Raw genomic sequence first — 15552 nt, 5'->3', positions numbered from 1 at the left:
GGGGGGTATTTTTTTTTTGGGGGGGTGGGGAGGATTTCGCGCGGTGGGCGGGGGGAGTTTGGCACCTGATCGATTTCTCCAAGTTTAGTCCCACGTGTCAGTGAAGAGGCAAGCCGAAGCGTGTTCTGTTTGTGTGAGCCGTGTGCAGGACCGAATGTGTGTGGGGTGCAATGCGACCGCGAAAGGGGTGCTGTGAGTGTACCGCCTTTTTTCCTTTAAAACTAGGTGCTTCGCCCCCTCAAAAAAAAAACTTGGTGCTTCGCGCGATCCATCGATACTACTACTAGTAATCCGGTAATCCTGACTAAAACGGCGCGGCCGGGTCTTTTTCCACGCGATATGCTGGGAGGTTGGCTTAGTTGGGTTTTTTAGGACGAGTAATGCTACACCTACGTAATCCCAGTTATGTAATTAACATAATGTGAAACATGTGAGCTGTTGATTGTAGATTGGAGGGGGGGAGGGGCCCACCACCATGAAAATTAGGGGAGGAGAGAGAGAGAGGCAATTTACGTTAACCCTTTCGTAGGTTCCCGTAGATGTAGAAAGATGTGAAATGCGTGAATGTGTAGTGGACGTACTATTGGAGTGCCTAAGGTGAATTGTGTATGTAGACCCTATGTGTTTATTTACTTCGCATGTTAGCTTTGTCCCGGTTCAATAAAAATGTAGAGTTGTTGATGATGGTGTGCCTGTCATCCTGCAATATAGGCTGTCTGATCTATATCTAATGGATAGGAAAGAAACTATGACAATTTACCCGCACTCCTCTCCACATTTGCAAATAAGGCCTTCCCTCGTTCATCCTTTTCTCCAACAAGATCTTGATGTTCCGTGCAATGGACGGGAATCTTTCTAGTACCCCTACAATATACTATATTATTGTGAAAGTTCATATACACCAGCCGAGATTAATGCAAACACGATAGAATTTCATTACATTTCAAACTTTTATAGGATAGAAAAATAAAAGAAACCCGACCCTAAACCTATTCTATGGCGGCGACCGACGTCCTCCATCTGCAATCTCTATGTACGGGGGCGGGGTTCAAGACCCGTGAAGTGAAGGTGCGGTCTCCAGCGAGGAAGAGTAGAACACGGGATACAGACCGGCCAGTTGCACACCATGCCCTGCCGCCTCCCATGCCCTACTCATCCTCGAAGGAGTCCCCGACCTCGGCGGTGCCGGACATTGGACGGCGGCAAGTAGGACGCGTGGCTGATGGTGCTCCCGTCATCGGCCGCCAGCGTGGCCACCGCTTGTGCGGTCGCGTCCGCGTCCGGCTATGCCGCTATTGCGTCGCGAGAGGGACGAGGGTTTTTGGTGTGCCAGGGTAGTCAGTTGCGGTCGTGGCAATGTTGGAGATGCCCTTTGCTCACATGTGATCCCCACATGTCATTGAAAAAGCAAGATGACCCAGCATGGTCTTAGGTCCTGGGGATGCAGTTGGACACGCTACACCACTCCGCGGACGCGTCACGACGCCTCGTGCATCCTCGACGAGCCGGGTGTTGGGGTGTGTTTGGATTGTGGCCAAAGTGCACCTTACCAAAATTTTGGTCATGACCCAAAGATTTGTCTTTGTTTGGATGATTGCCATTTTTTTGGCATGCCAATGAACTCTAGCCAACTTTAGTTCATTTTTCTTGCCAATGTCGGCCAAATCATGGGCAACTAAAACCTCAACCAAAATTTTGGCTAGCCAATGCTTTGATGGGGCAACCTTGGGCACAAACCAAACATACCCTTGATCTGCTGGTCGTCCCACAGCTCTAACTCCACCCTCGACACACTAAAACCAACCGTGTCCAGTGACGATGAGTGTGTCACTCACCACAGTCGCCGTGTCCAGAGGCGGTGCTGGAGCTGCGCCACGTTGCTGGCCCCCACGACCCACATGAACGGTTGCCGGTGGCGAGGAGGTTGTGGGCTAGCTCCTCCATTGGACTAGTCTATGCTATGTCATCCTGACAGGTGTGCCCCACATGTTGGCTTCCCTGTTTTCCCGGCCATATTCGAGCATCAGTGCTCCGCGTTGCGCACTAGGCCTTTCACTATGTAGGCCAAGCGAGACACCTTATTGTTTATTTGAGTCGTTCAAGTATAATCATGGGGCGTTTGCTTATTTCTCATTCCTCTCCAACCCTCTTCCCCATCGATCATGCTGTCCTCCGGTCGAGTCCATCCTCCCACATGCCGCATTTGAACATTCCGCCAAGTATCATTCGCATGTGGGCCTAGACCATGCTTGTATTTCCAATGTTGTAATTTGTCTGACATGCATACAAACAAATGGTTCGTTTAAAGTTTCACTTTACCTCCACTACATGTTTCTTCGCATCTTAGTTTTGACATCCGGTTCATGCCCCGACACATGTTGACGAGATCGATTGATATTGAGAGATCAATTGCGCGTTGTTCAAGGAGATAAATGTTTGGTTTGTTTCTATGATAGAAATGACCCGAGGGGGGTCTGTGGGGATCAGAGGGAGTATATTGTACGTTCATAAGTGAAACGAACGTATTGTACCCACCCTAGTCCTCTTTCAATCGATCTCCGGACCCCGAGATGAAATCGAGAGAGAACGAGTGGGGGCATGTGTGATACCTAAGGCGGATTCAAAAATTTGAACCGGTGATCATAGCATCCGCAAATCATATATAAAGGGTATTCAATGTTTGTTTCATTTTTGAACATACAATATACTCGCTTCGATCCTTTCTAGTTTACATATAAGTTTTATGTGTAGTCAAAGTATCTCTACTTTGATCAAACTTACAGAAAAAGTATCAACATTCAACAACGCCCAATCAATATTGTTAGATTCATACGGACTCCTAGATTTGTATTCACATAGAGATGGTTTCCAATTTTTTTTCAAACACGCGAATGTGCTTGTTCTCGCGCATGCTCTTCCACTAGGATTTCGCCACGTATAGCCAGTCCAATATTAACCTTTTTTAAGCTCCCTATCGAATAGTACTAGTGGAGTACTGACAACATCTGTACTAGAGTATGCAGTGCTCATAGTACTCCCTCCTTCCATTTATATAGGGCCTATGTGGAGGAGAGAGATGTGAAAAAGTAAGGGGAGTGAGCTCTCATGCAAGATCCTAGCTATATACACATTCCTAGTTAAATACAATAAATATGAAGAAAGAGATAGAGAGGAGATGGAAAAAAGTACTAATACAATAGCCAACCTTATATTTTTTTGCGGGAAATAGCCAACCTTATAGCCCACACAACTGTATGAGTGCATATATGGCAGTTCCTTATAGCCATCGGCTGGCTATATTATTAACCATGCTCTAATGCATTTTTTCAAAACCGCACTTGACTATTGACAAGATTAATAGTACATGAGATGTATCATGTGAAAATTATATCACTGGAAGCTCCTTTCACATACAAATTTGACTGTATGCTTTGTGTAAGTTGCATGTTGAAGGAAATATGCCCTAGAGGCAATAATAAAGTTATTATTTATTTCCTCATATCATGATAAATGTTTATTATTCATGCTAGAATTGTATTAATCGGAAACATGATACATGTGTGAATACATAGACAAACATAACGTCACTAGTATGCCTCTACTTGACTAGCTCATTAATCAAAGATGGTTATGTTTCCTAACCATAGACATGTGTTGTCATTTGATTAACGGGATCACATCATTAGGAGAATGATGTGATTGACATGACCCATTCCGTTAGCCTAGCACTTGATCGTTTAGTATGTTGCTATTGCTTTCTTCATGACTTATACATGTTCCTATAACTATGAGATTATGCAACTCTCATATACCGGAGGAACACTTTGTGTGCTACCAAACGTCACAACGTAACTGGGTGATTATAAAGGAGCTCTACAGGTGTCTCCAAAGGTACATGTTGGGTTGGCGTATTTCGAGATTAGATTTTGTCACTCTGATTGTTGGAGAGGTATCTCTGGGCCCTCTCGGTAATGCACATCACTATAAGCCTTGCAAGCAATGTAGCTAATGAGTTAGTTACGGAATGATGCATTACGTAACGAGTAAAGAGACTTGCCGGTAACGAGATTGAACTAGGTACTGGATACCGACGATCGAATCTCGGGTAAGTAACTGTCACGCCCAATATGCGATACTATCCTAAAGAGACTCGAAGGTCCCACCAAGGATAGAACCGCATATTGAAACGCTTTTGCAAGGTGGATATCATTACATCAACATTACATAATAGATAGGGATACCTACAAGAGGCATACAATGCCACACAAATACAACATCATCTTACATAAGAGCACCATCCGACTACGGATGAAACACAAACAGAAACTCAAACGACATCCACCCTGCTAGCCCAGGCTGCCGACCTGGAACCTATCCCCTGATCGAAGAAGAAACAGAAGAAGAACTCCAAGACAAGCAAACATCACTCTCGCATCATGATCATCGCAAAACCTGTACCTGCAACTGTTGTTGTAGTAATCTGTGAGCCACGAGGACTCAGCAATCCCATTACCATGGGTATCAAGACTAGCAAAGCTTAATGGGTAAGGAAGGGGGTAAAGTGGTGAGGTTGCAGCAGCGACTAAGCATGTATGGTGGCTAACATATGCAAATAAGAGCGAGAAGAGAAGCAAAGGAACGATCGTGAAGCTAGCAATGATCAAGAGGTGATCCTGAACTCCTACTTACGTCAAACATAACCCAAAAGCGTGTTCACTTCCCGGACTCCGCCGAAAAGAGACTATCACGGCTACACACACGGTTGATGCGTTTTAATTAAGTCAAGTGTCAAGTTATCTACAATCGGACATTAACAAATTCCCATCTGCCACATAACCGCAGGCACGGCTTTCGAAAGTTTAAACCCTGCAGGGGTGTCCCAACTTAGCCCATGATAAGCTCTCGCGATCAACGAAGGATATACCTTCTCCCAGGAAGACCCGATCGGTCTCGGAATCCCAGTTTACAAGACATTTCGACAATGGTAAAACAAGACCAGCAAAGCCGCCCGATGCACCGACAATCCCGATAGGAGCTGCACATATCTCGTTCTCAGGGCAACACCGGATAAGTCAAGCTACGAGTAAAACCAGACCTCGAGTTGCCCCGAGGTGGCCCCGCAGGTTGCTCGTTTCGGACCAACACTTAGAGAAGCACTGGCCCAGGGGGCTAAAATAAAGATGACCCTCGGGCTCCGGAAACCCAAGGGAAAAAGGGCTAGGTGAGGCAAATGGTAAAACCAAGGTTGGGCCTTGCTGGAGGAGTTTTATTCAAAGCGAACTGTCAAGGGGGTCCCATAAATCACCCGACCGCGTAAGGAACGCAAAATCCGGGAACATAACACCGGTATGACGGAAACTAGGGCGGCAAGAGTGGAACAAAACACCAGGCATAAGGCTGAGCTTTCCACCCTTTACCAAGTATATAGATGCATTAATAATATAAGAGATATTGTGATATCCCAACATAATCCTATCCACCATGGAGCAATCTTCAACTTCACCTGCAACTAACAACGCTATAAGAGGGGCTGGGCAAAGCGGTAACATAGCCAAACAACGGTTTGCTAGGAAGGGTGTCAAAAGGTTAGAGGTTCATGGGAATTTGGGAGGCTTGAAGAGCAAAAGAGAGGTAGCGCAGCAAAGCGATAGAACGAAGCAACTAGCATAGCAATGATAGTAGTGAGATCCAAGGTGACGGTCATCTTGCCTGAAATCCCGCTAGGAAGAAGAACGAGTCCATGAAGAAGACGAACGGGAGTAGTCGAACGAATCCTCACAATCGCAACATTACCGGAACTAAGAAGCAACACCGGAAAGAAACACACAACATGGTAAATGCACAATCATAAACATGGCATGATGCACAAACAAGCATAATGCATGTCCGGTTTAATGAGGCATGGCATGGAAAAGTGCAACAAACAAAACTACAAGTTAAGTGGAGCCCAATATGCAACGAGTTGCATATTGACGAAACACCACATTCGAGTTATTTAGTTCGCTCTCGGTTAGGTACTCAACAATATTAAATGTTGTTAAACATGGCAAGAGGTGAAGCATAATAAAACTACCTATCTAGCAATTTTAAATGAGGCTGGAAATAATAAACAACAAGTCCGGCAAATCCTCATATGCATATTATGAATTTGGTACTGTTCTGCCCTAAATACAATTTTAATGATGTTAAACAGCAAAATGAAGTGCACCATGTTAAACTAGGCATTTTTATACCCCATTTACATATAAAGTTTATTTAAAATCGAGCTGCGGTTATTTAGTTATGAAATAAATCATTTTAGCATGGCATTTGAGCAAATTTAAACAAACATCATTTTAAACATTTTAAACATGGATGAAAGCAGCATATTATGAAACTAGACAAAATTCTAAGCATTTTACATATTTAAATCATTTTAATCCAATGCACGGTTTGTGAATTATTAATGCATGAACATGGAGTTTTTTTTTGCAAAACTGTAAACTCTGGATAAATGCGAAAATCGCAGCAGCAGGAAAAAACACTACGGGCCGAATCTGCTGGCCCAACAGTGCACAGGGGGCGTTGGATATCTGATGCTCACCATGGGCTTGGCCCGGATCTGGCTTGGCTTGGCGCGGGATGCGGCCCACGCTCGACTGCGGTCAACGGGGCGAGCGGGCGAGCTGCTCGTCTTTCTGAAGAACAGAAGCAGCAGCAGGCGGGACAAGGCGCTGGTTCAGGTGAGCGAAGCCAAGGCGCAGGACTGGGCGGGCGGCGCAGATGGTCTCCGGCGAGCGGGGCGAAGGGGCGGCGAGGTCCTGGGCGTCTCGATCTGGCCGGGAACGGGCTGAGTCAACGGGCGCACAGAGGCACAGCGCCGCAATGTAGAGGATGCAGGCACGCGCTTGTCTTCCTTGCTCGAACAGAAGGAGAGGCCGCGCTGCTCCTGCAGCTGACGACAAGGGGATGGCGGCGCGCGCGTGTGTTCGAAGCAGAGGCGAGGATGGGACGCCGGCGGCCGGACGGAACCCGAGGCGTCAGATCACCGCGGAGACGAGGTGGCCGGAGTTGGAGCTCCGTGGCGGCAGTGGCTCTGCAGAAACGGCAATGTCGCAACACAAATCAGAGAGAGATGAGATGAGGGGACCGGAGGAAGGAGAGAAAGGGAACCAGGGCGGCGCTCAACGGAGACGGCGACAGTGGAGATGCTCGGGACCTCCTGGTCCAGATCGAGCGAGGCAGAAGGACTCGGGATGCAGCCATGGTGCGGGAAGCTCCTGTAGGGAAAGACAGGGAGAGAGATGGCGTGAGCTAGAGAGAGACAGGGGAAAAGGAGGATTGAAAGGAAAACAGAGGAGAGGGACGCGACGGTCCTGCTGGTTGCTGGCGAGGTGCGGCTCGGGAGGCCTCGGGCACGAGGAGCAGGGCTGGCTGCTCCGGTTGGTGGGTTGCTGAAGGCGACGACGGCCGCGGGCACCGGTTGGCTCGATGGGGAATTCAAGGGAGAGGAGGAGACTAGCTGGATGGCGCTGGTTGGATCGCTGGTGATCCCGAGGGGAACCAGAGAGAGTGGCGGCGGGGAGGAGGATCCCTAGAAAATAGGGTTTGGTCCAAAATGGACTAGGGGTAGACTATATATATACATGGGGAAAGAGAGGAGTTGGATCATCCGATCAAAATCCGACGACCGAGAAAAGATAGGTTAGGAAAGTCTAAATAAGAAACGGAGATGTTTTATAGATGTTTGGGGATGATCTGAACCCATCGGTAATGAAAGCCCGGGTCGGGTTCGGGGAAGTTTTCAGACGCACGAAAGAGGGGGTCGGTGGTTGTAGAGAGGTTAGGTGGTTTGACAAGAGGGAAACGAAAACACGGTTGGTCTCGGAACGGTCAACGAAGGCAAGGGGGGACGCGACAACTACGAACGGGTGCAAGTTTTATGAAAACATGCAGATGCAAATGATGACATGAGATGAAATGCAAGACATGAACAAAATGCAAAACAAAAAAAACAAAAACCCAACCACGGAGAAAATATCATAGCACATAGCCGGAAAAGCCAAGAGTTGGAGTTACGAATATGGAAAGTTGTATCTGGGGCGTTACAACACTCCACCACTACGAGAGGATCTCGTCCTGAGATCTAGGATGGCACCGGAGGGAAAAGGAAGAGGAAGATAAGAGGTAAACTAAGTTGCTTCTTCGACAAACGAGTGAAACCATGAACCTTGAGATGTTGAGCAAAATGAAAGAAAGAAAACAACGAAGATGAACAAAGTTGAAAACACTCCATTAGAAAAGAGGAACAAGGGATGCGACGAGAACCAAGAGGTTTAGTGATAAAATAGATATTGAAACCACTCCAGTTAAAACTAGATAGAGAAGGAATAAGATTGATATAATTTGGGCAGCACTCCGACTGTAAATGGAAGGAATTGAACATGAACTTGAGAAGATGGGATGATACTTGATGAAATGAACAACACAATGCCTCCGGTAGAATTAAAATAGTGGAATGAAAAGAACGGATAAGAGAACGACAACTTCCACCACGAATGAATTAGATAGCCTCCTTAGAAGGAAAGATTTAACGGGGTTGCCGAGAAAATCAACAACAAAAGAATAAGTTTGTTGTGGACTTATGGAAAATCCTCTCAAAATTTGAGGTGAAACTGTGCCACAAGCAAATGCTTGACTATCTGAGAGGACCGAAGAAATGGAAAACTCCACTTCAAAAGAATACGGAGAATAAGTTGCACTTCAAAATGCAAGAAGAAGAATACTTGAACTCCTCCAACAAGAATCTTGATGAACACTTGAAAGAATGAATTAAATCATGAAGAACCACCATGAAGAACTCCGGTGACAAAAGGATACTGAGATAGAAATGAAGGATGAAAAGAATAAGATGAGCCTTGCGATGATTTAGATGGGGTTTCCGACGAGATGGCCGAGGAAAATTTGAACTCCGGAAAAGAAAAGATGAAACACTTGAAACTAGAATTTATTCATCACGAACAAACTATGAAGAAAAGGATTAATCACTTTGAGGAAATAAGAATAAGATTTATTGTATGCTTATCCTTCATCAAATTAAATTGATGACAAGCAATGGATTTTTGCATACTACTTATTCCTCTTGAAAAGGATTGAGAAGTGACATATCGCAAACTTGAGAAGGTCTTCATGAACCACCGGTAGGATTGAAAGAACGAGTGGATTAAAATGATAATCAAAGAAAAAGAATCTTGAACAAACCACCGTAAGAATTTGAAAATGACTGATGGAAGAGAATAAACCACCGGGAAGAATTAGAAAAGCACAAAGATACTTGAGGGAATTAAGAGACAAGATAACGAAGGGATCGCGAACTGATTGAAGAATACTTGAACGAAGCACCGGGATAAATAGAGAAAGATAACTGGAATGACGGCCTCCAGTGGAAAGAAATGGAAAACAACTCTTGACATACTCCGGATGGTTAAGAAAACCAATATCTGACAAATGTAATAATTCGAGAGGATAACATGAAGCTAGAACCACGAAACTTCACGAGAACAGACAAGATTTAGAGCAAAAGTTTTCTTCGGTCTTCACATGACGACGAGAAACACCTTGCAGAATTTGTTAAAACACTCCGGAAGAATGAAAAAGCGAAGAGGTTGAGGCAACAATGAAAATGATTTGAAATCGATCTTGGAAAAGCATCTGACTGATGAAATTCATACTTACGTCAAACTTTGAAAAGGATTTGAGAATAGCTCCGGGAAATTAGAAGAGTCAGGTAAGATCCTGGGAAAAGACCTGTGGGTTAGGGCCCACTCAAAAGAAAACACCATTGGAAATGATTTTAAAGAGAGATTGCCCCGGTTGAATTAAATGGCTTGAATGAGGTAACAACCTCGAAATATCTTGAACGGATTGAGAATGGAAACACAAGTCTTGTGAGATATCTTCAGCACTCCAGAACAAATGAATAGGAAGAAGTGAATGATTAAGAGGTGCATCAGCATGAGAAAGCATTAGAAACGAGGAAAGGAATATGATGAATATCGAAATCTTGAATTGGATCCACTAGAGAAGAAAAAAGAACGAAGGATGATGAACTTGAAGTTCCGTTAGTATCTTCCTGAGAATCACCGGATAAGAACATTGACGGAAAGGAATGGAGAGACTTCCCATCAATAAAAAGGATACTTGATTAAGAAATATGAGTCCTTGAAGAAAAAGGGTGGGAGGGCAGGAAAACAAAGGCAACTTGGGGACGGATGAAATGGATACCGTTGAGAAAACTTAGAATTGATCTTGCGGATGTTGAAATGATCGGATCCACTTGAAGAGAAGCACGCCGGTTGGAGAAGAACTAACATGACGACCTCGATGATCAAGAAGGATTAGTATTCACATAGCAGTATGAGAATACCATTTAGGAAAGGTATGGAATCAACACTTGACTTCGAAGCAACTCGAATACCACAAATAAAACAAAACAAAGGATTTGGCTTGCAGAATAAGCCGGAACAAATACATATGATAGAGATTTACCCAATCCCATATCATGCATTTGTCAGAAAGATATTCTAGGAGCTACTTGAATTCCCACCTATAAACTCCCGAAACTTTCTAGTTATGCAATCTGGTGTTGGGGATACAGGGGAAGAAATATATCTCACCCAAACTAACAATACCTACATCCAAGCTGTATCCATCCGTCAACACATAACAAAGAAACCTTCGGAAATCGTGTACCTCAACCTTCGAAAAGCATCCGTTATACGAGCTATGGCAATACTCCCGAACTCCCCAGTACTGGGTGGCGTTGAGGTTATCTCACCAACAACAGCATAAAAGAGATTTTTGATGTCGGCAAAACTCAGGTATTCCAGAACTGCAACGATAAAATTATGACGACAACACCTCGGAGCTCAACTCCCCGGGACACTACCACAACCCCTAAATGTCAGGAGGCACCAAGAACAATGTTCTTGTCATAAGAATATCGGAACGATCCCAAGATACCCGCGTGATCCTAAAAAAAATTAGTGAAATTTGAGGAGAGGAAAGGCAAAACATCTACGTCAGGAGTCCTCACCAGAGCGACGAAGGGGGCTGAGGAGTAAAAAGAATCCTACTCTCCGATATATATAATCCTAAGACTCAAAATAGTTTTCTTCTAGACTCAACAATGGCCAACAATCAAGGGGGCTCCTATGGTCGGTCGAGGCTCTGATTACCAACTTGTCACGCCCAATATGCGATACTATCCTAAAGAGACTCGAAGGTCCCACCAAGGATAGAACCGCATATTGAAACACTTTTGCAAGGTGGATATCATTACATCAACATTACATAATAGATAGGGATACCTACAAGAGGCATACAATGCCACACAAATACAACATCATCTTACATAAGAGCACCATCCGACTACGGATGAAACACAAACAGAAACTCAAACGACATCCACCCTGCTAGCCCAGGCTGCCGACCTAGAACCTATCCCCTGATCGAAGAAGAAACAGAAGAAGAACTCCAAGACAAGCAAACATCGCTCTCACGTCATGATCATCGCAAAACCTGTACGTGCAACTGTTGTTGTAGTAATCTGTGAGCCACAAGGACTCAGCAATCCCATTACCATGGGTATCAAGACTAGCAAAGCTTAATGGGTAAGGAAGGGGGTAAAGTGGTGAGGTTGCAGCAGCGACTAAGCATGTATGGTGGCTAACATACGCAAATAAGAGCGAGAAGAGAAGCAAAGGAACGATCGTGAAGCTAGCAATGATCAAGAGGTGATCCTGAACTCCTACTTACGTCAAACATAACCCAAAACCGTGTTCACTTCCCGGACTCCACCGAAAAGAGACCATCGCGGCTACACACACGGTTGATGCGTTTTAATTAAGTCAAATGTCAAGTTATCTACAATCGGACTTTAACAAATTCCCATCTGCCACATAACCGCAGGCACGACTTTCGAAAGTTTAAACCCTGCAGGGGTGTCCCAACTTAGCCCATGATAAGCTCTCACGATCAACGAAGGATATACCTTCTCCTAGGAAGACCCGATCGGTCTCGGAATCCCGGTTTACAAGACATTTCGACAATGGTAAAACAAGACCAGCAAAGCCGCCCGATGCGCCGACAATCCCGATAGGAGCTGCACATATCTCGTTCTCAGGGCAACACCGGATAAGTCAAGCTACGAGTAAAACCAGACCTCGAGTTGCCCCGAGGTGGCCCCGCAGGTTGCTCGTTTTGGACCAACACTTAGAGAAGCACTGGCCCGAGGGGCTAAAATAAAGATGACCCTCGGGCTCCGGAAACCCAAGGGAAAAAGGGCTAGGTGAGGCAAATGGTAAAACCAAGGTTGGGCCTTGCTGGAGGAGTTTTATTCAAAGCGAACTGTCAAGGGGGTCCCATAAATCACCCGACCGCGTAAGGAACGCAAAATCCGGGAACATAACACCGGTATGACGGAAACTAGGGCGGCAAGAGTGGAACAAAACACCAGGCATAAGGCTGAGCTTTCCACCCTTTACCAAGTATATAGATGCATTAATAATATAAGAGATATTGTGATATCCCAACATAATCCTATCCACCATGGAGCAATCTTCAACTTCACCTGCAACTAACAACGCTATAAGAGGGGCTGGGCAAAGCGGTAACATAGCCAAACAACGGTTTGCTAGGAAGGGTGTCAAAAGGTTAGAGGTTCATGGGAATTTGGGAGGCTTGAAGAGCAAAAGAGAGGTAGCGCAGCAAAGCGATAGAACGAAGCAACTAGCATAGCAATGATAGTAGTGAGATCCAAGGTGACGGTCATCTTGCCTGAAATCCCGCTAGGAAGAAGAACGAGCCCATGAAGAAGACGAACGGGAGTAGTCGAACGAATCCTCACAATCGCAACATTACCGGAACTAAGAAGCAACACCGGAAAGAAACACACAACATGGTAAATGCACAATCATAAACATGGCATGATGCACAAACAAGCATAATGCATGTCCGGTTTAATGAGGCATGGCATGGCAAAGTGCAACAAACAAAACTACAAGTTAAGTGGAGCTCAATATGCAACGAGTTGCATATTAACGAAACACCACATTCGAGTTATTTAGTTCGCTCTCGGTTAGGTACTCAACAATATTAAATGTTGTTAAACATGGCAAGAGGTGAAGCATAATAAAACTACCTATCTAGCAATTTTAAATGAGGCTGGAAATAATAAACAACAAGTCCGGCAAATCCTCATATGCATATTATGAATTTGGTACTGTTCTGCCCTAAATACAATTTTAATGATGTTAAACAGCAAAATGAAGTGCACCATGTTAAACTAGGCATTTTTCTACCCCATTTACATATAAAGTTTATTTAAAATCGAGCTGCGGTTATTTAGTTATGAAATAAATCATTTTAGCATGGCATTTGAGCAAATTTAAACAAACATCATTTTAAACATTTTAAACATGGATGAAAGCAGCATATTATGAAACTAGACAAAATTCTAAGCATTTTACATATTTAAATCATTTTAATCCAATGCACGGTTTGTGAATTATTAATGCATGAACATGGAGTTTTTTTTTGCAAAACTGTAAACTCTGGATAAATGCGAAAATCGCAGCAGCAGGAAAAAACACTACGGGCCGAATCTGCTGGCCCAACAGTGCACAGGGGGCGTTGGATATCTGATGCTCACCATGGGCTTGGCCCGGATCTGGCTTGGCTTGGCGCGGGATGCGGCCCACGCTCGACTGCGGTCAACGGGGCGAGCGGGCGAGCTGCTCGTCTTTCTGAAGAACAGAAGCAGCAGCAGGCGGGACAAGGCGCTGGTTCAGGTGAGCGAAGCCAAGGCGCAGGACTGGGCGGGCGGCGCAGATGGTCTCCGGCGAGCGGGGCGAAGGGGCGGCGAGGTCCTGGGCGTCTCGATCTGGCCGGGAACGGGCTGAGTCAACGGGCGCACAGAGGCACAGCGCCGCAATGTAGAGGATGCAGGCACGCGCTTGTCTTCCTTGCTCGAACAGAAGGAGAGGCCGCGCTGCTCCTGCAGCTGACGACAAGGGGATGGCGGCGCGCGCGTGTGTTCGAAGCAGAGGCGAGGATGGGACGCCGGCGGCCGGACGGAACCCGAGGCGTCAGATCACCGCGGAGACGAGGTGGCCGGAGTTGGAGCTCCGTGGCGGCAGTGGCTCTGCAGAAACGGCAACGTCGCAACACAAATTAGAGAGAGATGAGATGAGGGGACCGGAGGAAGGAGAGAAAGGGAACCAGGGCGGCGCTCAACGGAGACGGCGACGGTGGAGATGCTCGGGACCCTCCTGGTCCAGATCGAGCGAGGCAGAAGGACTCGGGCTGCAGCCATGGCGCGGGAAGCTCCTGTAGGGAAAGACAGGGAGAGAGATGGCGTGAGCGAGAGAGAGACAGGGGAAAAGGAGGATGGAAAGGAAAACAGAGGAGAGGGACGCGGCGGTCCTGCTGGTTGCCGGCGAGGTACGGCTCGGGAGGCTTCAGGCATAAGGAGCAGGGCTGGCTGCTCCGACTGGTGGGTTGCTGAAGGCGACGACGGCCGCTGGCACCGGTTGGCTCGATGGGGAATTCAAGGGAGAGGAGGAGACTAGCTGGTTGGCGCTGGTTGGATCGCTGGTGATCCCGAGGGGAACCAGAGAGAGTGGCGGCGGGGAGGAGGATCCCTAGAAAATAGGGTTTGGTCCAAAATGGACTAGGGGTAGACTATATATATATATGGGGAAAGAGAGGAGTTGGATCATCCGATCAAAATCCGACGGCCGAGAAAAGATAGGTTAGGAAAGTCTAAATAAGAAACGGAGATGTTTTGTAGATGTTTGGGGATGATCTGAACCCATCGGTAATGAAAGCCCGGGTCGGGTTCGGGGAAGTTTTCGGACGCACGAAAGAGGGGGTCGGTGGTTGTAGAGAGGTTAGGTGGTTTGACAGGAGGGAAACGAAAACACGGTTGGTCTCAGAACGGTCAATGAAGGCAAGGGGGGATGCGGGAACTACGAACGGGTGCATGTTTTATGAAAACATGCAGATGCAAATGATGACATGAGATGAAATTCAAGACATGAACAAAATGCAAAACAAAAAACAACAAAAACCCAACCACGGAGAAAATATCGTAGCACATAGCCGGAAAAGCTAAGAGTTGGAGTTACGAATATGGAAAGTTGTATCTGGGGCATTACAGTAACATACCGATGACAAAGGGAACAACGTATGTTGTTATGCGGTTTGACTGATAAAGATCTTTGTAGAATATGTGGGAGACAGTATGGGCATCTAGGTCCCGCTATTGGTTATTGACCGGAAACGTGTCTCGATCATGTATACATAGTTCTCGAACCTGTAGGGTCCGCACACTTAACGTTTCGTTGACGATATAGTATTATATGAGTTATGCATGTTGGTAACTGTCGGGGGTTGGGTGCGACATATGCCAAAGGATGGCTTATCATGGTGGGGGCGGGTAGAACGTCGCAGGTGCCTGGAAACGGGATGAGGAGAAGACATGCACGCCGGCGGATCTTACCCAGCTTCAGG

The sequence above is a fragment of the Triticum dicoccoides genome, chromosome 6B (assembly GCF_002162155.2).
Source record: "Triticum dicoccoides isolate Atlit2015 ecotype Zavitan chromosome 6B, WEW_v2.0, whole genome shotgun sequence".
Lineage (NCBI taxonomy): Eukaryota > Viridiplantae > Streptophyta > Magnoliopsida > Poales > Poaceae > Triticum > Triticum dicoccoides.
The sequence above is the reverse complement of the archived record's forward strand: the minus strand, read 5'-3'. Positions refer to the sequence as shown.